The sequence below is a fragment of the Mandrillus leucophaeus genome, unplaced genomic scaffold, assembly GCF_000951045.1.
Source record: "Mandrillus leucophaeus isolate KB7577 unplaced genomic scaffold, Mleu.le_1.0 Scaffold690, whole genome shotgun sequence".
In the NCBI taxonomy this organism is placed as follows: Eukaryota; Metazoa; Chordata; class Mammalia; order Primates; family Cercopithecidae; genus Mandrillus; species Mandrillus leucophaeus.
The window spans coordinates 926,783-950,561 of record NW_012107475.1 but is presented as its reverse complement, the minus strand read 5'-3'; the positions used below and the strand labels follow the sequence as shown (position 1 = coordinate 950,561).

At 33.9% G+C, this 23,779-nt stretch overlaps 1 protein-coding gene across 1 annotated transcript in view; it reads left to right on the top strand.

Moving 5' to 3' along the window:
- The window catches only part of ASCC3 (activating signal cointegrator 1 complex subunit 3), a 404,060-nt gene that overhangs the window by 178,754 nt on the left and 201,527 nt on the right, over positions 1 to 23,779 (top strand). The gene's annotated exons all lie outside the window — the stretch shown is intronic.

Genomic DNA, 23,779 nt, shown 5'->3' with positions numbered 1-23,779 from the left:
GGTCTATATCTCTGTTTTGGTACCAGTACCATGCTGTTTTGGTTACTGTAGCCTTGTAGTATAGTTTGAAGTCAGGTAGCATGATGCCTCCAGCTCTGTTCTTTTGACTTACGATTGTCTTGGCAATGCGGGCTCTTTTTTGGTTCCACATGAACTTTAAAGCAGTTGTTTCCAATTCTGTGAAGAAAGTCCTTGGTAGCTTGATGGGGATGGCATTGAATCTATAAATTACCTTGTAGCCCCTGAATTTTTTTAATGTGATTTAAATAGGATTAATATATGTTTCCTAGCCAGTTGATATGTATTTTGCCTGTTGACATTGGCAATATTGACATTTTGTACAGAATAATTGTGTTTTGGGGGATGAAAAGTGTGTCTTGTATACTGTAAGTTGTTTAGCAGCATCCTTGGTCTCTACCCAGTAGATGCCAGTGGCTTTCCCCACTCCAGATATCACAACCCAAACTGTCTGCAGACATTACCAGATGTCCTCTGGGGTACATAAGTGCCCCTGGTTGAAAAGTGTTGTTTAGAGGGATGTCGCTTGAGGCACCCCTCAGATATCTTTCCTAGTGAATGTATTTCATCTAAATGTATGTAAAATTTACCAATAATGAATATTAGGGCATCATGTAAGAAAGAACCAAGATACAAATTTATCTCAACTGGGCAGTATTCAAATTCAATATACTAAAATTTCTTATGGATAAATATAAATTATTGCATTTAAACTCAAATAACATATTTCGTAGGTATAAATTAAAGAAACATTGTCTTGGAAAAAATGATAATTTTAGTTGAATAAATTCACTTTAATTCAAACAAGTATTATATACACTTTGAAAAACCAATGACACCTTAAATGTCATTATCGGAGGGAAAAAAGTTCAAATCAAGGAAGGCGAAAACTTCATTGTAATTTGGCTTGTTACCAAGTACTGTGGTCATTTTGTACCATATTTTGAGAATAGAGGTTCAAGAGAAGGTTATTACAATTATGAGAAGTTTGGAATACATATAATTTGAGTTAATGGTCAAAAGAAACCGGAATGTTAAGATTGCAGAAGAGAAAACCTAGGTGGGGTCTGGGGGAAAGTGGTGGTATTGGAAAGGCTGTCATATGAAAGAAGGTGTGTTCTATTTTGCACAAAGAGAATTAGAACCAATGAGTGGAAGTTCTAGAGAGCTAGATACAGGAACTACAATTTTTCTACAGTGAAATAGACTGAATTGCAAAGGAGCTACCCTTCTTTTAACCGTAACTGGACAATGCTTTGGGATACTGTAAAAAGCGTCATCTACATTGGGACAATCATCATGAACCTCTAAAGTATTCTTAATTTTAAATAGACAATTTTATGATAATTCTCCTATCTTAGTAGTAGCTGCCTGGCACACTTTTGTTTTTTACCCTATTAAAGAGGTAAACTTTAATTTTTATCTTTTCATAAAATGTTATACTCTTAACAAATAAATAAATATATTAATACAAAGGAGACTGAATAAATAAATAGTTTTAAATCTAATCCTTAGGCATACCATAAACCAAACATGAAGGGGAAAAAATAATCACTGGTAATTCCACTACCAGAGGTAGCTTCTGTTGGTATTTGTGCTTCCATTTTATTGATGCATTTTATTCCCCTAATTTTTTTTCTTTTATTCCTATAATTTATCTAATCTGTTGTATCTTTCTCATTCAAAAATATGACAGAACGATAAATAGAAATGATAGCATTAAAATGTGAATAAATGCTTTGATGAAGGGATTATATTTAAAATTTTTAATCAGTTCTTCTGATATCTACAATGTTGTACTTTTACTTTTTGTGTCCCAGCAGGACAGGTCCCACCACAAAAGACTGGGTTATAAGGAAATACTGTTGATTTAGTTCTCAGTATATCATCATATACATGGGAAGTCTGTGGTAAATATGATTTGATTTTGATGAATTGCCTTGTCTTCAAAGATTTAACATACTTAGTGAGATGAGGATGATAGGAAATATGAAACGCATCAGGACTATGGTCCACTAGTTGAAATTTGCTTCTGGTGTTGCTAGTATTACAGATGCCCAGGCCAATGCCTTCAGATTTTAAGTACTAAGCTGGTAAGGCAATGGTCTTTTACATTCATATAATCATCTCAACTTAAGAGCTCTTTTGCAACATAAGTGAAGAACAAAGTTCTATCATTTTCATTTCTTGAAATTACCTCCATTGTATGTTTAACTTTATAAAAGTTGCCCAAAACTGAAATCTCTCTCTCTGTGTCAGTCTTCTGAAAAGGCTTGCTCTGTTTAAGTTTTCTGTTTGCAGGTCGATCTGCCAATACTATTTGACCTAAAATCAATTAGTTAGCTTACTGTGTGGCAGCTTCTGCTGAATGCCTTTGCAGTATGTCCAGCACAGAAAATTGCTGAGTAGGTACTTGGAAAGCATGACTGTTAAACATTTTGATTTTGGTAAATATACCTATTTCAACAAAGTTGGCAACCCTTGATTTATTCCATCACACAAGAACTGGTGCTTCATAGTAGTCATTGATTATTGAGACTCATTTAGAGGTTTGTTTTCAGGAACTTAGAACCCCGTAAAGGATTATTTTTTCTTTTTTAATCTCCTTGAAGAGAGACCTTAACTAAGCTGTAGTGTTCTGTCCTCTGCTTGTATTAGAAGGTCAACAAAGAACTTCCCAGTAGAATAGAGTTTTTGAGTTGTGTTTGTTTTTTTTTAACTCATAAGAATTGAGGTTGAAGTTAATGTTATCCCAGTCACTAGCTGTCTTTGTATAAGGTTTCAAATGATAACTTTAAATAGGTGATTTGTATGCATCCATCTGTGGGAAAATACATAATTCAACATTTTTTTCACGTTATCTAAAAAACTGACAGCCAAATCAACTCTTCAATTTTATTATTCTAACTCTGATGACTGAGAAGCCTAACTATATGTGTGTGTCTTTCTGAGATTATTTTCTGTTTAAATATTTTGTTATACATGTAAGTACAGTAAATTATGTATGTATACTATGTGCGCGAATGTGTATGTATATATATATAGAGAGAGAGAGACAGAGTTGCTTCTGGAATTTCGTTATAGATATAACTAACTACATATTAGTGCATTGTTATTAACAGTGGTCATGGTTAATAACAATATTACCAATAACAATGGTCAATGATAGTGCATTGTTTCTAAGCACCCAATTACATATTTCATAAATATGCTTTTCTTTATTGTTAAGGAAAATCAAGTTATTTCTTGTGGGGCTGTGTATGTAAACTTTAGCTCTATTTTGTTATCTTAGCAGTTATAGTAATACAGTGTACAGCAGTAAGAAATACGCAGTCTATTCTAGTCTAAGTGAACTAATTGAATTTTTCCTGCTACTACCTCATGCTGCCTGCCCCTTCTCCCCCACAAGCAATTTAAAAAAAAAAAATCTCTAGTCAATAGTCTTCTGAATTTGCTTTTTTCTTGCCTTCAAGTTGTTCAGTATCTTGGATTTCTTCCTGGTTTGGTTTCCTTAAGTACTTTGGTTTTATCAGAGGAGCTACATTTCAAACAATTAGTTAGAAGACTCAAGTATGTGTCCATTTGAAAACAAAAGAACTGTGACTCTCAGGCAACTAAACACTTTTTAGTCGAAAAATTAACAGTTTTATCTTAAATATACAAATGAATTCAATTTGTTTCTCCTTATTTGGATTAAAACAAATTTCATGTTCAAACACCATGCTGATATTCTTTGATCATACTATTCCATGGGTTTTAGTGATCTAAACTTGTGTGCTCATGTACTTAATAGATTTTATGTGCAGCTTTGCCTTAAAAGTGTTAAAAACAGTAGGAGGCAGTTGTGTTCCACTCAGGCATGTGTGATGACAGATGGAGAAAATCTTTTCATGTTGACTTTTCAACAGTCCTACTCTGCAAGACTTCAAGCTCTTCTTGGCTATTGGGAAATCAAAAGTTGGCGATTCAGCCTTTAATTTTGATCCATCTGCTCAAACTAATGAAACGTCTCATTTGTAAGCTTCTCTTTGTGTTACCAAATGCAAGTACAGCTTTATCATTCCGGTTAATAATTCCCCTCCTCCTGTGTAACTTGCAGAATGGGAAAATAATTAATGCCTTAACTCTGTTGAGATTTTTCTTGTTGTACAAACTTTGTTACAGTTATAGGAAAAGAAATTAGAAACTTCCTTAGAGATTATGGCATATTTAGTAAGTTAACTTAGGTTCTTTTCCATATTGTCTGAAAAGTTAAATTCTTAGCAGCTTCTTACTCAAAATCTACCTTCAGTTTTAAGTAATAAAAAGCTTTGTGATATTAAAGAGAAAAACGTCTCCTTCAACCTTGTATTAATGCTGAACATCAGCCTTTGTTTAGATGTGTGTCTTATTTTCTCCTTCCTCATTGTTTATAAGTTGTTAGTAGACATTTCTGTTTCTAAGAAATCACCTTTAAAAACTGACTAATAATTATAGATTACCAGCCTTTCTGCTGATGGCAAATAATATTTCTTTTTACCTCTTGGCCACCTCAGTTCCAATTGTCGTATTGATGGGTATTGGATATCCTAGGTATGTAAGTGTACAGTGTTCTTTTTTCATTCTTATCTTCCCATTTTAAGTTTTACCCAAAATATCAAAAGAAAATGCTGTGCATAATCTTGGAAATAATTGGAAGCAAAACAAGTAGTTTTGTTTATTTTCTTGAAATTTATATATATGTGTGTGTGTGTGTGTGTGTGTATATATATATATATATAGTTACATTGTTGGACATCAAGGAACTTACATAAAACCAGATTTAAACCAGGACAGTGAAGCTAATGTTTCATTCACTTCAAGTCTTTGCCTCTATTATGTATTAGCATTATCTCTTTTTTGTGTGTGTCTCGTGAGTATAAATTGCTTATAGAAGTTACCAACTTTTCCATCCATTTCTTCATTCTTTAAGTATTCTTTGATTCCCCTCTTTATCCGTCTTTATCTCTCAAGCAGCAAAATGTGAAGATAATACTAGTTGCTTTGCCTTGTTAATTAGGTACTTTTTTTTTTACCATAGCACTTTGTAATTTTTATCTTAGTTTGTTTTGTTTCACACCTGCGGAATGTCTTGCATGAAAGCAAATATTGCTATTGGGCCCTGCATATATGTGCTTTATGTGCATGTAGCCAATGCGTAAATGCATGTTTTCTGACTTGCTACATAAAAATAAAGATAGTTCTGGTTTAAGAGTTGAATGCATTAGATTATTTGGCAATTTATGTGATTTTGTGATTACAATATCATATTACAGTGTGCATATATGTGTAATTTAATATATATATACACATGTATAATTGTCAAATTAAATAATATAAAAGGACCTTTGAGTCTATTTTAAAAGATTCACTTCTGTCAAATACATTACACTTTTGTTATTTTTATTTATTTTGGTAAAAATGAAACCTAATTTCTATATGTTTGTTTTATACTATTTATTTGAATTATTTTTATTGCTGTTTAAATATAGACTTTGGTCATGCTAAAGTAATGTTTGACTGCTTGCAATCATTTTTCTGTCTTTATAAAGTTGTAGAAAATTCTCTAAACATCCATTGGGAGTATTTTACATTATATTATTAGAAGTTTTTATGACAGCTATTTATTTCATTCTAGAGAATGATGTATTGAATCTCCTTATTAGCTGCTTTCCACCTGATATTTGGACTTAAGCCATTGGTAAATATAGTTAATAAGTTAGGTTGCTACCATAAGCATTTGTTGACTACATTTTTAGATAAATCATTTGATAAAATTGAATAGATAGTATTTTTTATTAAAGCGGAATATGAAATTTTATATGCCAAGGAAATCTGATACAATTATCCACGTATTTTCTCAATGTGAAAAAAGGAGAACAACATTCAAATATGATTAACCATTATAAATTTGTCCTGTCTTTATCTGTAGCTATCGTTTTTATCAATTTTTTGTTTCTTTTCATAGTAGCATTTTTTTTTCTTTTTTATTATACTTTAAGTTCTAGGGTACATGTGCACAATGTGCAGGTTTGTTACATATGTATACATGTGCCATGTTGGTGTGTTGCACCCATTAACTCGTCATTTATATTAGGTATATCTCCTAATGCTATCCCTCCCTGCTCCCGCCACCCCACAACAGGCCCCGGTGTGTGATGTTCCCCTTCCTGTGTCCAAGTGTTCTTATTGTTCAATTCCCACCCATGAGTGAGAACATGCAGTGTTTGGTTTTTTGTCCTTGCAATAGTTTGCTGAGAATGATGGTTTCCAGCTGCATCCATGTCCCTACAAAGGTCAGGAACTCATCTTTTTTTATGACTGCATAGTATTCCATGGTGTATATGTGCCACATTTTCTTAATCCAGTTTGTCATTGATGGACATTTGGGTTGATTCCAATCTTTGCTATTGTGAATAGTGCCGCAATAAACATACGTGTGCATGTGTCTTTATGGCAGCATGATTTATAATCCTTTGGGTGTATACCCAGTAATGGGATGACTGGGTCAAATGGTATTTCTAGTTCTAGATCCTTGAGGAATCACCACACTGTCTTCCACAATGGTTGAGCTAGTTTACAGTCCCACCAACAGTGTAAAAGTGTTCCTATTTCTCCACATCCTCTCCAGCACCTGTTATTTCCTGACTTTTTAATGATCGCCATTCTAACTGGTGTGAGATAGTATCTCATTATGGTTTTGATTTGCATTTCTCTGATGGCCAGTGATGACGAGCATTTTTTCATGTGTCTGTTGGCTGCGTAAATGTCTTCTTTTGAGAAGTGTCTGTTCGTATCCTTTGCCCACTTTTTGATGGGGTTGTTTTTTTCTTGTAAATTTGTTTGAGTTCTTTGTAGGTTCTGGATATTAACCCTTTGTCAGATGAGTAGATTGCAAAAATTTTCTCCCATTCTGTAGGTTGCCTGTTCACTCTGATGAGAGTTTCTTTTGCTGTGCAGAAGCTCTTTAGTTTAGTTAGATCCCATTTGTCAATTTTGGCTTTTGTTGTCATTGCTTTTGGCGTTTTAGACATGAAGTCCTTGCCCATGCCTATGTCCTGAATGGTATTACCTAGGTTTTCTTCAGGGTTTTTATGGTTTTAGGTCTAACATTTAAGTCTCTAATCCATCTTGAATTAATTTTTGTGTAAATTGTAAGGAAGAGATCCAGTTTCAGCTTTCTACATATGGCTAACCAGTTTTCCCAGCCCCATTTATTAAATAGGGAATCCTTTCCCCATGTCTTGTTTTTGTCAAGTTTGTCAAAGATCAGATGGTTGTAGATGTGTAGTATTATTTCTGAGGGCTGTGTTCTGTTCCATTGGTCTATATCCATAGTAGCATATTTAAGTGAGAGGGGGTGGGAAGAAAGAAATCATGTGTCTATATTTAATATTGTAAAATAAGGTTCTGTTTTAAAGAGAATAATAGTCTTAGATCTCATCTCATTTCTTCTTTGTTTTACAAATGAGTAGATGAGAAGTATAGCTATCATCTACAGTACTGTAGCTATCTAAGACAAATAAAGTGGGCATTTCTAAATAGCACAGCATTTAAATTAGTAACTGCTCCAGAAATACAGTCAGAGAGACCTGTTAAATAAATTTGAAACTATGAAGTGTCTAAGATGTTGCCCTACCTGCATGCTAAAAGGTAGCCTGCCATAGGCTAACTTTGACACCTTTGTCAGGGTACAGACCGTGTTTCACCTCCTCGCTGATCTATCTACATGGCAAGAGCCAGCTACTGCATGTGCGTGGGTTGCACCACAGGAAAGGTACTCCAAAATTATGAAACTCTGAGCTATGGGCACATCTGCTCATCTTCTCCTCTGGAGAGAGAAAGAGAGGAGAGAAAAAAAAAGTAGACCAATTGGCCATGCAGGGACCTTATCTTTTACTATGGAACTTTCACAGACTCCCTTGAGGAAGGAAAGGAAGGCCTATATCCTGGAATGTAAGCAGTTGACTCCTTGGGAGATAAGAAAGGAGTCTCTAGGCTTTTTTTAACCCTTTGAATTGGAGAAAATGGCTCTGGGGAAGTGAAGACATTCTCTGTCTGTTTAGCACTTTAGTTTCTGTTACTCAGCAGGCCCTGGATGTGTAGGAACACCAGAAATTTAAGGGAGGATTATCTTCCAACAAAACCCAAGGTGTCTGGAAGGGACACACAGGGTCTACTAAACTTGCTAGTATTTTGTTGATGATTTTTGCATCTGTATTAATAATGAATAATAATAATGTCTTTTATAGATAATTTTTTTTTCTGGTTCAAGATCCCTGTCCAAGATTGCATATTGCATTAATTTATCATGTCCGTTTAGTTTCCTTTAATTTAGAACAGTTCTTTGACCTTATTTTGTCTTACTGGATTTGACTTTGACATTTTTCAAAGAGCATATATCAATTATTTTGTAAAATGACTCCCAATTTGAGTTTGTCTAAAGTTCCTTCATGATTAAGCCCTATTGGTTTTGTAACAATAGTACAACAGAAGTGATGTTATGTTGTACCACTTCACACCAGGTAGTAAATGTTACTGGATTTGTCTAGCATTGCTGACATTCATTTTTATCACTTGTTAAAGGTTGTTTCCTCTAAGTTTCTCCATATAAAGTTATTGTTTTCCCCTTTGTTTCTAAAAAGGGAGGAGATACTTTTGTGACTAAATATATAGTGCCCCTCATCAAACTTTTACCCATTCATTTTAGCATCTTTTGATGATTTTCTCACTTCATCATTTCCTTCATCCCACTATACATATGGACTAACTTCCTCTCTCCTATTTATTAATTTATATCTCTGTGGACTTTGATAATTTACATCTCTGTCGATATCTTGAAAGTGGTACAGTCTATCACTATACTATTTACTTTGAAAATAATATTGACCCAGATTTGACCAGTGGAAGCCCCTTCACGCTAGCTTCTGGTTTTTACCATTTTGCACAATAGGATCTTCTAAGATCTAATTTTGTACCTTCCACTTCTCAGACTTGGAGTTAACTGTTTCTGCAAACAAACTTCATCCCTTTAGTAAGGAATGGTTTTATAAACTCTTTAGAAACAATGAATCTGTTTTATTTTTGGTTGATTGAGATTGAGCCTTCCTCTGTCACGTAGGCTAGAGTGTAGTGGTATGATCAGAGCTCACTGCTGCCTCAAACTCCTGAGCTTCAAGCCACTTCCCATCTCAGCCTCCCAAGTGTCTGGCACCACAGGCATGTACCACTGTACCCAGGTTGTTTTTTTTTTTTAATTTATACTAGAGAGTGGGGTCTTCTTTTGTTGCCCACGCTAGTCTCAAACTCCTGGCTTCAAGTGACCCTCCAGCCTAGGCCTCCCAAAGTGCTGGGATTAAAGACATGAGCCACCTACCTAGCCTGTTTTATTTTTAAATGAATATTTTTACCCAAATTTTTTTCCCAAAAATATTATTCAGGAAAATGAAAGGGATGATGAGATTTTAGAATTTTCAAACTTTTATCCAAGAACAAATATAATTTTCAGCAGTCCCTTTCCACTAGAAGATTTCCTCCTATACCTGTAATATTTAGACTGCTTCAAGGTGCTCTGAGGTGTCACAGGAATTGCTGTCATGAGGTTAGGAGTAGGGAGAAGTGTGCCATTTGGAAGTGAGAAAAGAGATGTGGGTTTCTCTCAGATCTACTTTGGTTGCTTTAATCTTTTATTTATTTATTTATTTTAATATATTGAGCTGCTACAAGAGTTTGTTGGAAGAACAAATTCCACAGCTTAAAAAATTTTTTAACTGCTTCCTTACAGCATTAGTTTTTCATAATTTACATAAAAATCAGTAATTTCTGTTCTGTGGTGTTAGTAGACATATTTCACATATGGAGTATCAGTTTCATTTTTGTTACAGAAATGGATTTGGTCATCTACTTTGTCATGTATGCATTGGACCAAGCAAATCAGCAGTTTTCCCTTTTGGTCCTAAAATCCCAGCTTGAACACTGATTGTCTATACTGAGTGAATACTGATTAGGTGCACTATATGGTTTCAAACATAATATCTTTTAGTCATTGAACAACTGTGATTCCTCCATTTTCTCAAATCCGGTGTAAAGTCAATTATTTGCATATATAATAAGACAGACCTGTAACTGAAAATGCTGCCCCAACTCTACAAACCAGCACTGAGCTTGAAAGCTTTTTTTTTTTTTTGACAGCTTTTCCACCCTCAGTTTTGTTACTTTTTCTCACTAATTGTGAACTCCTTGTATATAAAGATTCTCACAATTCATACTATATTCACTATACAGACCAAAACTTGCACACCTCAGTTTGTTGGTTTGGCTAAATGCTTTTTATGTAAAAACCCGTAACAAAATCAAGTTTTCAATTTAAATGCTTTTAACATAAATAACAGTTATGAGTGTATCAAAAACTTACCACAAAATATGATATAAAGAAGATATACTCTATAATCATCATATATATGTATCTTAAATTCATATCATGATGTAAATATTGTCTTTATAGTTTGAATCATTGCCAAAAATACTGTTGAATTATATTACTTACTTAAAAGTTAAAATGGATAATATTCTAATTTTTTCCTAAATTGTAGGTTATATTTATTAAAAAATATTTTTAACATCTTCTGATCAGATCCCTAGTAATTTTATTTTATAAAAAAAGTATTTCAGGCCGGGCGCGGTGGCTCAAGCCTGTAATCCCAGCACTTTGGGAGGCCGAGGCGGGTGGATCACGAGGTCAGGAGATCGAGACTATCCTGGCTAACATGGTGAAACCCCGTCTCTACTAAAAAATACAAAAAACTAGCTGGGCGTGGTGGCGGGCGCCTGTAGTCTCAGCTACTTGGGAGGCTGAGGCGGGAGAATGGCGTAAACCCGGGAGGCGGAGCTTGCAGTGAGCCGAGATCACGCCACTGCACTCCAGCCTGGGAGCACAGCGAACTGCCAGCTCTACTGCCAGATCTACACAGCTCCGAACTGCCAAGTGTAGATCTAATTACATAGCTTGGAGCTGCGGAAACACATCTCTCTATTGTGGATTACTTTCCTTGGCTTATTTACATAACTTCATGTAAATAAAAATGTAAATAAAAAAAAAAAGTATTTCAAAGATGGTATTTAATAGATCATCATTATGCTGATTTTGTCATTAAATTTTCTAGAGCATCGTCAAGTTCACTTAGTCCAGCTTACTTACAGATGAGAAAATTAAGCCAAATACTATGCCCAAAGTGAGATATGCTTATGCTTTGGAATTGAGACTAGAACCTTGGCTTCTTCACTTCCATTTCAAAGTTTTTTCCTACCACAAAACTGACATCTTCATTTAACCACTTAATGCCCTAAACAGAGAAAACAATTCAGAGAATATGTTTATAAATTCCAATTGGAACAAAAGAAAAAAAAAAAAAGAAAAATTTTAAAAATTCCAACTAGAAAATCTGAGGCCTAAGGAAATTTTCAATAGTGTGGGTGAAAGATCTGTAGTTTCATGGTAATTTTAAGTTACTAAAATTTTTTTCAAGTTTCTAACTGGAGTTGATGTTCAAGTTCATATATTTTTGAAAATATCATATTAAACTGTATAATCAAGCTAAGAACACTTTAGACATGAAGCATTTATAAATTTTTTTTAAAATTTCTTCAGCAAATTATCTTGCTTGAATGTATACTTTTTAGTATTGAAGAAACATGAAGTACATATAATTCATCTAGTGTTAAACCATGAAAAACCATCATTTATGAAAAACAGCATTGAGAACTGGTGATGTTTAGTTCAAGAAAGAGAAAGTCGTACTGGAGATCTGATAGCAGTTTCCAAATATTTGAAGAATTGTTATATGTAGAAAGAAGTGCAGTTTTGTTTTCCTCTTGCCACAGAGAGATCAGTATTGGTCTTGGTCCCAGTGAATGGGAAGTTTAACAAATAAATCTGGGGTGAATGTTAGAAAAACTTCTGTAAAACAACTAAACCTTGTCCTACCAAATGGATCACCTCCATGTGCTAGGCTTCTTCCTATACTTTGTAATTACTGTTTGTTGTTCCCACAGCACCCTTGTAAGGTAGATACTGTTATCTCCATCTTACAGATAAAAAATTGAAGTGCAGGTGAACTTGCCCAAGTTTGCCTAGTATATAAATGCTGAGCTATGATTTGAACATAGGTCTGCTTGACTCTTAAACACTGCTGATATTCAGCACAAGTCTATATGTTATGTAGATTAGTCTGGCATCAGGTAAGAATTTGGTAAGTTAGTCTAGATTGCTAACCAATTTTTCTAAAACAAAAAATTGATTTTTATTAAATTTATATAAGTAATTATGAGCAAGTAAAATTAATATGTATGATTATGTTTATTTTCTTTTGTGTGTTATAAATGCCAAATAAAAATTATAACATAGTCTATGTTCAAGAAAATGTTAAGGTATAAAATACACATTTGTAGCATTATAGTCTTAAGTTATTTATGTTTATAAATATAAGTTGCAAAAATGAATTCATATCTCAGATTAACTGAATGCATATTAAGAATGTATAGAAAATTTATTCCAGCATCAGTTGGATAACATAAATTATATTACCTCCAAAAAATACATATGCTTAAGAAAACATTGTTTTAATTAGAGAAAAAATTTACAGTAAAGGAGAAATGCATTCAAAACATTTACTGTTTTAAAATTTTATACTTAATAAACTATACTTTTTGTTCTATTTTCTGGGATCCTAGTATTTCAGAGACTGCTGAAATATGTCTTATGTTTCTAAATATATTGTATAATGTCTTGCTATTGATTGTAAGATAATATTTTTTATAGTTAGAAATATGACTATTTGTATTTTTGCTGTCATGGTACATAATGTACACTTAGTCATCTGGTTTTTTAAATTATACTATTTAATAACAGGTATCTTTTAGATTTTAGGAGATGTAAAGTATTATTGATTTCTTTTAATAAAATATAGCAATTAAAGCTCTCCACAACTCAAACATAAAAGCTGATGAATATTAAGATGATTTTTAAGTGAAATTGATAAGGAATGTTTCACATTCAGAGTAGTATTCTATATATAATTCAGTAATAATAACCTGAATCTATTTATCACTTAAAAGCTTGGGTTTCTTGAGAAGAGCTGCATGAGAGTCCTGAACTGGCTCCGAACTGCCAAGTGTAGATCTAATTACATAGCTTGGAGCTGCGGAAACACATCTCTGTATTGTGGATTACTTTCCTTGGCTTATTTACATAACTTCATGAATGAAGACTAGTCAGTGAATTATACAGTCTTATATAGCTAGGGCAGCATAAATTAACCCTATTTGAGGTAGTTTATATTTTCATGGTGTATCTAATAAATGTTTAGCTATGTCTTTAAAGAAAAAACATGCACTTTAGTAATTTTATTGGTTGCCAAGAATATCTAATAATAAGTGCTGGTTGTTAAATGCGAATTGATACACTCATGATTAATAGAGGATTTTAACATTTATCATTTTAGCCTTATTTTTAGTAAATGATAGTTTTATTGATGTAATCCAAATGTAGTAGTGTCATTTTTTTTTTACCTTTACCCAAAGTAAGGATGCTTTCTTTATTCCTGTTCAGTAGTATATTACAGGTGGCCCTCCATATCCGTGGGTTCTACATTTGTGGATTAAGCAACTTCACATGGAAAATATTTGAGGAAAAAAAGAATGGTTGCATCTGTACTGGACACGTAGAATTTTTTTCTTGTCATTATCCCCTAAACAATACAGTATAATAACAATTTGAAAAGCATTTATGTTGTATTAGATATTATCAAGACGATACAAAGTATACAGAAGGATGTGCATAGGTTAAATGCAAATACTGCACCATTTTATGTACGGGTCTTAAGCATTGGTATCCACAGGGGGTCCTGAAACCAGTCTCGCACGGACACCAAGGGAAGACTGTATTTTGGTGAATACATTTGATTAGTTTTTAATGTAGGTAGCTTAGATTTAGAAACCAATTTTGACCTCAACGTCCGAAATTTTTTCTTATAAGCTAATCTTCAGAATAGCTTATAAGTCATTTCTTTTTTAAATCACAAATTTTACACCTTCCAATAGCACTAAAATATGCATACACGTATTTCTACAACAGTATCAAAAGACTTAGCAGCAACTTTTATTTATTAAATATCAATGAGAGGTTTGCTGTTAAATTTAAATAAACCTATCCATGAAAATTATTTGGTTGAGTAATTGGAAGTTTGCTTGTTACCTCATATTTTAATAAAGTTGTGAATGAAAAGTATTAACTCAGCCTACTAAGCTATTGTAATTTATAAACTTTTAAAACACTGTAATTTCAGCAATATTTATTGAGCATCCACTGATTGGATGATTGCAGGAAGGGTGGTATGTAGACCTCAAAATTAGCAAAATATAAGCTCTGCTTTCAGGCAGCATTCAAGGAAGAGCTATAACTTGATGGAAAGAAAGTAGGCTTTGAAATGTCAAATCTGAGATGAACTCCCTATTCTGCTTCTGAATGACTGGCAAATTATTAAAATGCTCTGAGCTTTAGTTTTCTCTTCTGTAAAATACTAATACAATTACCTATCTCGCTGTGGTTAACAGTAAGATAACATGTGTATTGTACCTAGTAATGGGCCTAGCACATAGTATGACCCAATAAGTGGTGTCTTTTATGATTAGTCCTAACACTGGGGTGAGCTATGTAAGCTTGTGATTACACAAGGTGCAAGTATGAACAAAGTGTGATGGGAGTGATTACTTTTCCCTGGCGAGATGGGAGAAGGATCACTAGAACTGGGCTTTGCAGGTTTATAGAATTTACACAAATGCAGTCGGCAGGAGGACTAAGTGAAAAACCTGGGTAACGTCCTAGGAATATACAAATGCATAGGGGTTTTAAACAACAGGAAGGGTTCAGAGAGATAACAACCAAAGGGCCAACAATGAAGAACTTTAGAGTGTTATGACCTTTAAAATCAAGTACTTTGTCATCTTTGAGAGGGAGGATCCTAATTAATTTCTGGATTATTGTATTTATTGATTTTAGGTTACTTCCCCTTATAGTTGTTCATGTAATGAATGGTGGCTTCTGTGTTCATGATCTTCCTAGACTGCAATCCTTCACCGTATAATTAGATACAAGCTCCAGAAGTACAGGGACCAGTGTTAGGCGAGCCCATTATATGTCTGCAGTGCCTGTCACGTAATTGTTGGATAATCACAGACTAGCAGAGGAACTAAGTCAAGCACAAAAATAGTTAAAAATAAAAGATAGGCAGTGATAAATACTTAAGTGAGAGGCATCTGGATTATTTGGATGCCCAAAAGGATAAGGCATCACAGCACTTGTATCTGGAAGCAGCCAGGAAGAACTACTTAATCATAGTAGTAATGTTCATCTCTTCCATGTATGTATGAGAGTTTCTTTTTTATTTCTTAAATGAAATTTTATGAAAAATGTATAAACTTTTCAAGTAATTCAGTAGCCACAAAACTATATTTTAAAATGTTTAAGATTCTTTCATAAGATCTATCTCACATATTTATACTAACTCAGTGTACTCAGATATACATATCAATGCTTTTCTGCTCATCTTCATTTTTTAATAAAAGAATCAAGAGCTCATGTTTATAACTCTACCACTTTAAAATTATCAATTACAATTCCAAGTTTGTCTTTAGGTTTTTTCCATGGTTTGTGTACTTTTTAAAAATACTTCTTCAAGCCACATTTTTTGACCATGTGATATGTATTCCTTTATTAAAATCAATATTGTTTTAACCATGATGACCTTCCTCTGTTAAGTTTAAAATACTTCTCTAACATAAAAATAATTTTTCAGGTATTTCTTTTAGTAGTATCAGGTTTGTTTTTGTGTTTTTTTTTTTTTTTTTCCTGAGCCTTGAAATGAATGATTTCCTTTACCATTTTTTATGAGGTAATGTTTTACCTTTTCAGGTGGTATTATTTTTGTCCACATGTCCATTTCTATAAAAAGTCTGTATTGACCACCACATGAATTTGCTCTCTTCTCTGTAACTTTGAACATATGGATACTTTCCCCTTGAACTTCTGTTGATTTCTTCTGCTAGGTCATGTCTCTGTTTTCTTCCTAAAACTTTTCCAGGTAAACTAAAATATAAATTCGCCACTTAGACCACAGGTTTCATCATCACCTTTTTAAGTGCATTGTTAAATATGTGGTTTTTTTTAGGCTTTCTACCATAAAACCCATAGCAGTAAAATAACCATAGCAAATATACTATCTTATTACCACAGTATATTATGAATATATTATTATAGCCTCATTGTTATCAATTATTTCTCCTGTTCAAAATAATTTAGATATTTAATTATAAAAACTATTTAGCCAGGTGTGGTGGTGTGCACCTGTAGTCCCAGCTACTTAGGAGGCTGAGACAGGAGAATCACTTGAACCTGGGAGGCGGAGGTTGCAGTGGGCCGAGATCGCGCCACTGAACTCCAGCCTGGCGACAGAGCGAGACTCTGTCTCAAAAACAAACAAACAAAAAACTATTACAGACTTGCTTCCATTGGTAAGACAAATGATACAAGACATACAAACAAAAAAATGTTTTTTTATTCTGTTTCCCCATCCCTCACCAAATCCCATTTTCATTTTGTGAGATAACTAATTTGGAGGGTGTCTCTATCTCTGTTTTCAAACATATACATTCACATACATACTCTTTAGAATATAACAGCACACTCAGGATAATATTATGGAAATTTTTCTTCAACTTGATAGTTTTTCACTTAGCAGTAGATTATGGACATCTGTGTGTGTGTGTGTGTGTGTGTGTGTGTGTGTGTGTGTATGTGAGAGAGAGAGAGAGAGAGACAGAGACAGAGAGAGAGCGAGCAAGCAGGATCCATCTCTGTTTACATCCACCATTGGGCTTTCAGAGCCACAACAGTGCTAGTGAAGTTAAAAATACTTTTGTATATTTATGACTATTTGCACTTTCTTGTCTGTGAATTTCCCAGAAGCCATAGAGAAAAATGCTGATAGATTTAAGTACAGAAAAAAATGAGCTATGTCTGTGTTGAATGAGATATCAAAAGTAAAAATCAAAAGATAAAGCACAGACTAGGACACAATATTCACAAAACAGAAAAAGGAAAAGTGTACTATCTTTCATATACAAAGAGGACCAACAAATTGATAAGAAAAGAGTAAAGCCCCAAAATTAAAGAGATTATATTCAGAATAGGGACATAGTTCAATAGTCTTACATACTTTGACTTAACTATTCTACTTCTATGAATGTATCCAACAGATATATTCACAAACTTGTAAAATGACTTGTGTACAGAGTTATTTATTACATTGCTTTTAATAACAAAAGATTGGAAACAACATAAATGCATCAAACACTAGTTATAAATAAGTTTTGGTGTTTCTATGTAATGGAATACTATGCAACTGTAAAATATAAATGAGAAAACTATACTGATGTGAGATCTTCAAGATAATATGGTTCAGTGAAAAAGGAAAGAATAGTGTGTATAATCTACTACTATATAGTGAAAAGGGATTAAAATTATGTATTTGTAGTTGTTTAAATACGTGCATAAACTCTCAAAGGACACACAAGAAACATACTGGCTACTGGGTTAAAGGGAAGGGTGGTAGAGACACTGTGTACATTTTTATACTTTCTAATTCTAATTTTGAACTATAAATATATTACCCTATCAAAAAATTAATACAGTGTATTAAATTTTATCAGAAGCAAAATTATACTCTAATAAACAACTGCTAACATTAATTGATCACTTACTATGTACCACGCACTATTGTAAATGCTTTGTTTATATTGTCTCATTTCTCACAACAACCCCATGTTTTTAGTATACATGAAAGACAAAAATTATTTTTAAAAAGCAGAAATTGCCATTATTAACTGTGATGGGCTTGTGTGTTTGGGCTCAATGTCTTATATTTACTTAGGACACATTGAATATTTGCTGTATGCCAGGCTCCTTGCTCACTATTGAGAAGTCAGATAACTAAATATAGAAAGTTATTTGATAGAGGAAGTACTAGAAGAGTAAGAATATGGTCAGATGACTTGAGTGTCTTCAGCTGGCTAGCACTGTGATCTAAAACAAAATCTCTGTAGTGACTTGTAGTGTCTAACTATGGATGATTCTTGGATCTACAGCATGCACAATGAAACCTTTTAAAATTGTATCTACCTGTTAATACAAATGTGGTAATGTAATCACAGCAGCAGAAACTATTCTGTGCCTACATGCTGTCATGGGATATAAATAAATATATCTGAAATATATCTGTAGTGGCATTCCCATTCAGACCATATAACACTGTTTTCCCACTTCTTCAGAAGATGGTATTTGCCAGAACTATTGTAAATGCACAGAGGAAAAGCTAATATATATTTTTTAACTTACAATGAATGCCTTAATACAGGAGTATTCTATTTTTAACTTGCATCAGAATAACCTGGAGAGCTTGTTAAAACAGATGGCTGGGCCCCACCCTCACAGTTTCTGACTCAAGGTCACTGCTGCTGCTGCTGCTGCTGCTGCTGCTGCTGCTGCTGCTGCTGCTGCTGCTGCTGCTGCTGCTGCTGCTGGTGCTGCTGATCAGGGAACCACACACTTTTAAATCAATATTTATGTAGGTCTTTAGGGGTTAATTCTCTTGAAGAGCCTGGGTTAAGAAAGTTGAGAAGAACTGAGAGCAAAACAGATAAGTGACTGTGATGGTTAGAATGAAAACATTAACTGCCAGGACATGACCCTCCCTACCCCAAGCCTCAGCTTTTTGCAAGAGCCAATGCCATATGTGCCACATAATGTAAAACATCATTTCTCAGCAACGTTTTTCTGTGGGACATCCATCTGCCATATTGTTGTGTCTTTTTCAGATATATCCATTGTTTCACTTCTTAGCAGTATTCCTAGAAAAAAGGGTTTGATTCGGCCGGGCGCGTTGGCTCACGCCTGTAATCCCAGCACTTTGGGAGGCCGAGGCAGGCGGATCACGAGGTCAGGAGATTGAGACCATCCTGGCTAGCACGGTGAAACCCTGTCTCTACTAAAAATGGAAAAAAATTAGCCGGGCGTGGTGGCGGGCGCCTGTGGTCCCAGTTACTTGGGAGGCTGAAGCAGGAGAATGGCGTCAACCCGGGAGGCGGAGCTTGCAGTGAGCCGAGATCTCGCCACTGCACTCCAGCCTGGGCGACAGAGCGAGACTCCGTCTCAAAAAAAAAAGAAAAGAAAAGAAAATAGGGTTTGAGTCAAGATTTCACATTAAATATTCCTACTGATTTTTTTATTCCTAGTTCATCTTTCACAACCTCCTTACATAGGTTGCTAAAGGAGAAGTGTTTTAAATTGTTTTGTGTAGTGTTAAATACACATACACACATGCACGTATGCATGTAAATGAGTAAAAAATAGGTGCATGGTGGTCAGTGTATAACAGTTGCATACTGGTCCGTTTAATCTTTTAGGCAAGATTAATTTTGTTTATGTTTATTCCCCTAATAATGGTGCTAATACTTACCAGCTGTGACACAGGTTCTCAAAGTTCCTAGACAAGAATATTAGCATCTTTGAACTCCTTAGAAATGCAGTTTCGTGGGTTGCCCCAGACCTATATAGTCAGGAAGGGTATTGGGAGAAAGAGCAACAATCTGTGTTTTTAACAAGCCTGCCAGGTGATTTTGAAGCTTTCTAAAATTTTAGAACCACCATTTTACTAAACACAGTGTTTTCCCTTACATTAATCCTTTGATTCTTATAGTAATCCTGTGATAGATTGTAACTCTTTATGTGTGTTCTGGGGGAAATAAGAATTGAAGAGGTTAAATAATTTATTCTAACTCACACTGATATTTAGCAGTACTCCAAAGAAGAATTTTCAAATCTTTTTCAAATAATATGTCCATCTTTCCTTTGAATACATCCTAAAACAGTATGTGTTACTTAAGCATTCCAGTTTTTTGAATCATTATTTTCTGAGCTTTTACTCCTTTATTAATTTTAATCAGTATCTCATGTGAAGAACACTTTCTTTGACAGGTCAACTAACAGGACCAGAACTCAAATTTACTTACTTTTTTTCCCCAAGTACAGGCATGCTTCCATCATATATTTTAAAAATAAATGGCTTTTGCAGTTTATGACCACATTCTGCCTACTTTTGTTTCTATGTGAACTTTTCCATAATAAAAATAAAACAATAGGAAAAATGCCTTTTGAAACTAAAAATAAGTATATAAAATACTTTTAAATGCATAACCTAAAAACTCAAATAAAAGTATTAACAGTTTCATAAAACAATCTAAATTTGCCATCATTATTGACTTAATCTTACTATTCTGTTCTTATTTTAATGACACACACCAATTTAACTGCTGCTCAGTTACCAAAAAGTATTTCTAATATTAATTTGGAGTTATTTCTGTCAAATGAAACAATGCTGTCCTATTACTTGTAATTTTCATATGAGTCTATTTAAGTTAATTAACCAAATTAGAAAACCATAAAATCAGATGTGTTTATAGAGACCCAAAACCTTGTAATGACTTCAGTTGGAGCTTCAACACATGAAATTTTTAATTTTAAAAAAAAATTTATTTTACTTAACACTGACATGATGGATCCTTTAATAAAAAGAAATTGTTACTTTAAGTTGTAACTAATATTTCTCTTGGCTGCAGTAGAAAATAATTTGCAAAATGAAAAGTTGACAAGTAAGACTGAAATAATTAATGAAGATTTAGGTCGTATTTTGTTTTCCCTTATGTTCTCCATATCTGCTAATTCAACAAGATTTACATAATGTGGCATTTGAATTATGGAGAATGGAAATCTGGTAGCATTATAAAACTCTGGCCCATCTGGGAAATAATGTTGGTGCTATATTGGTTATATAAAATACCTTAAAATTTCCTGATATTTCATATGTATAGGTAAATAAAGATATTATTAGGGGGATTCTTAAAACATCTTTGTAATCATGGTTTTATTTTACCTTTTAATCCTCTTTCAGCTTCAGAGGGGAAAATTAAGTTGGTAGTAATTATTAACCAATTTCATACAGTAGTGCTGTGGTCATTTCAGTTGTTGTTAATAATTCAATTTCTAGATCACTCCGTTAGATTTTCTTACTCAGCTGGCTTTAAAGGAGGACCCAGAAATCTATTTTAATAAGCAGCAGCAGTGATTTGGATGTAGTAGTCCCTAGGTCTCACTGTGAGAAACTTTACAAGAGAATGTACTCCTTCAAGCTAACACACTAAAAATAACAAAATTAAATATTCCAAATACTACTGTAGCCTCCTTTATGCAACTTTAACCTTGGAATGATAGGAATGATTATCAGAGAATTTTCTCCCCATAACAGTATCGTATGCATTTAGATCTTTGCAACGTAGTTATCATAGTATCCCTGGTGCTGTACTAAGCACTTGGTACAGTATTTGGCACATAGTAGGAACTGCGTAAGTATCTTGGGATGGATGAATGAAGAAAACCAAGTAGCTCCATGTTTAGGGTTCCCACGTTATCCACATGTTATCTTCTCTTTGGTTCAGCTGCCTAAGTTATGTGTACAATGTTATCTTTCTCCTTAAATTATACAGGTTTTTCGTAGAAGGGACCACATCTTGTCTATTTTCATCTCTATTTTTAACTCTTTTTTACACATACATGCCTACTAAATATTTATCAAGTAAAAAATATTTTGTGATTATTTAATTCAACATACTAGATTCTCATCTCCATGAGGACAGGGGCTTTGTCTCTCATTTTCATGGTAGTTTTATTAGAACTTACTAGCTAATGCATGTTCAGAAGCATATGAATGAATGAATGACGAATGAATTAACAAAATAAGGAATAACTTCATTTTAATTTCAGTTTTCTTAAAATTTAATTTGGGGGTTAATGAGGTTTTCTGGGTGGTAAAATTTATTTTTATAGAAGAGAAAAAAAAAATCTGCCTTGCTCTTTAAGAAGAAACTTACAGTGGAAATGTCCCTACCATTTGTAAGAGATAGAATGATAGAATTTGACAAATTCTGAAACTGATGAATCTTCAGCAGGACAGAATTTTCTATCTTAGCATTAAATAGTGTATATCAGTCATTATGAAAATATCACAATTTGAACCTATGTGGCAGTTCATAACATCCTATGAAGTAAAGATGTTTACCCATGAAAGCCTAGAGAGCCTATCAAAAATCAAGAGATTTGTTTTCCTTAGTTGAAAAATAAGGAAAACAGAATGTCCCAGTACCTGCAAAACTTTCTGAAATAAATTCTACTAGTGTAGTCTTTTTAAAATATTCTTTTTCTTTCTTTCTTTCTTTTTTTTTTTTTTTTTTTGAGACAGTCTCTCTCTGTTGCCAGGCTGGAGTGCAGTGGCATCATCCCGGCTCACTGCAACCTCCGCCTCCCATGTTCAAGTGATTCTCCTGCCTCAGCCTCCTGAGTAGCTGAGATTACAGGCACGCACCACCATGCCCAGCTAATTTTTGTATTTTTAGTAGAGACGGGGTTTTACCATGTTGGCCACGACGGTCTCAATCTCTTGGCCTTGTGATCCACCCGCCTTGGCCTCCCAAAGTGCTGGGATTACAGGTGTGAGCTGCCATGCCTAGCCTTAAAATAGTCTTATTATCATATTTCTTTTCAAAACATATTAGTATCAGTAAATAAGTTGAAGCTCTGATAAAGTATGAAATCTCAAGGTTTATGCCTTTGGTAACTGTAATTAGCTGATTAAATTTCTCCTGATGACTTGCAGTGCTTTTTGTTTTTCTGTAAACATTTTGGGGTTTTTTTGTTTTGTTTCATTTTGAGGAACTTCTTATCTTCTCCAAATTATCTGTTCTCCTTTACTTTGAATGTACCTAAAATAATATTAGTTATTTAAGAATTCCAGTTTCTTGAATGATTGTTATCTGAGATTTTACTGTGAATTTTAATAAGCATCTTATATGTGGAACACTTACCTTGACAAGTTTGTAGACATAAGGTTATTATGGTTTAAATATAGAGATACCTCTATGGAGGTATAGATACCTTTGTGTCACCCTATCTCCTTTCTGGTCAAATCCCAAACCTCTTTGCTTTTCATTTTTGTTAGCCCTCAAAATGATCTTTTCTTTTACTTAGGTCAGCTCACATGAACCTATCAATTCCCTGACTAGATACAATCTTTGAATATCCTCATAAATGTGTAGCCTGCAAAAAACATGAAAGTTTTAGCTTCCAGAAAAATGTAATTAACAGAGTAGTATAGGGGAGATATTGAGAAGAGGGTCAAAGATTAGAACCTCCGAGTTGCTTGAGGCCTAAGCAGAATACTTTAGTGATTCCAGAGATTTAGATATGTGAGTTTAGTTGAAAGCAGGGGCTAGGGAAACGTTTCTTTAAGTCATTTACTGCACCCACACTTAATATCTTCAGATTGTATATTCCAGATTGTTAACAGTGTTAAAGTTGTGTAAAGTTGCTTTTATTCACACCAGATAAAATTGAAAAAGAGCAGTAGTCTATATGAAAAAAATAATTTTTATCATACTAATGGCTCTTTGGGAATGCTGGGGTTGAGCTGATTGTGATGGAAGGTAGAGGCCAAAGAAGAAACTTACAGAGAAAAGAAGGCAGGTACTGACAAGCAGCAAAGGCAAGCTGCTAAACACTCCCTAATTCTCTTCAGTTGTATTC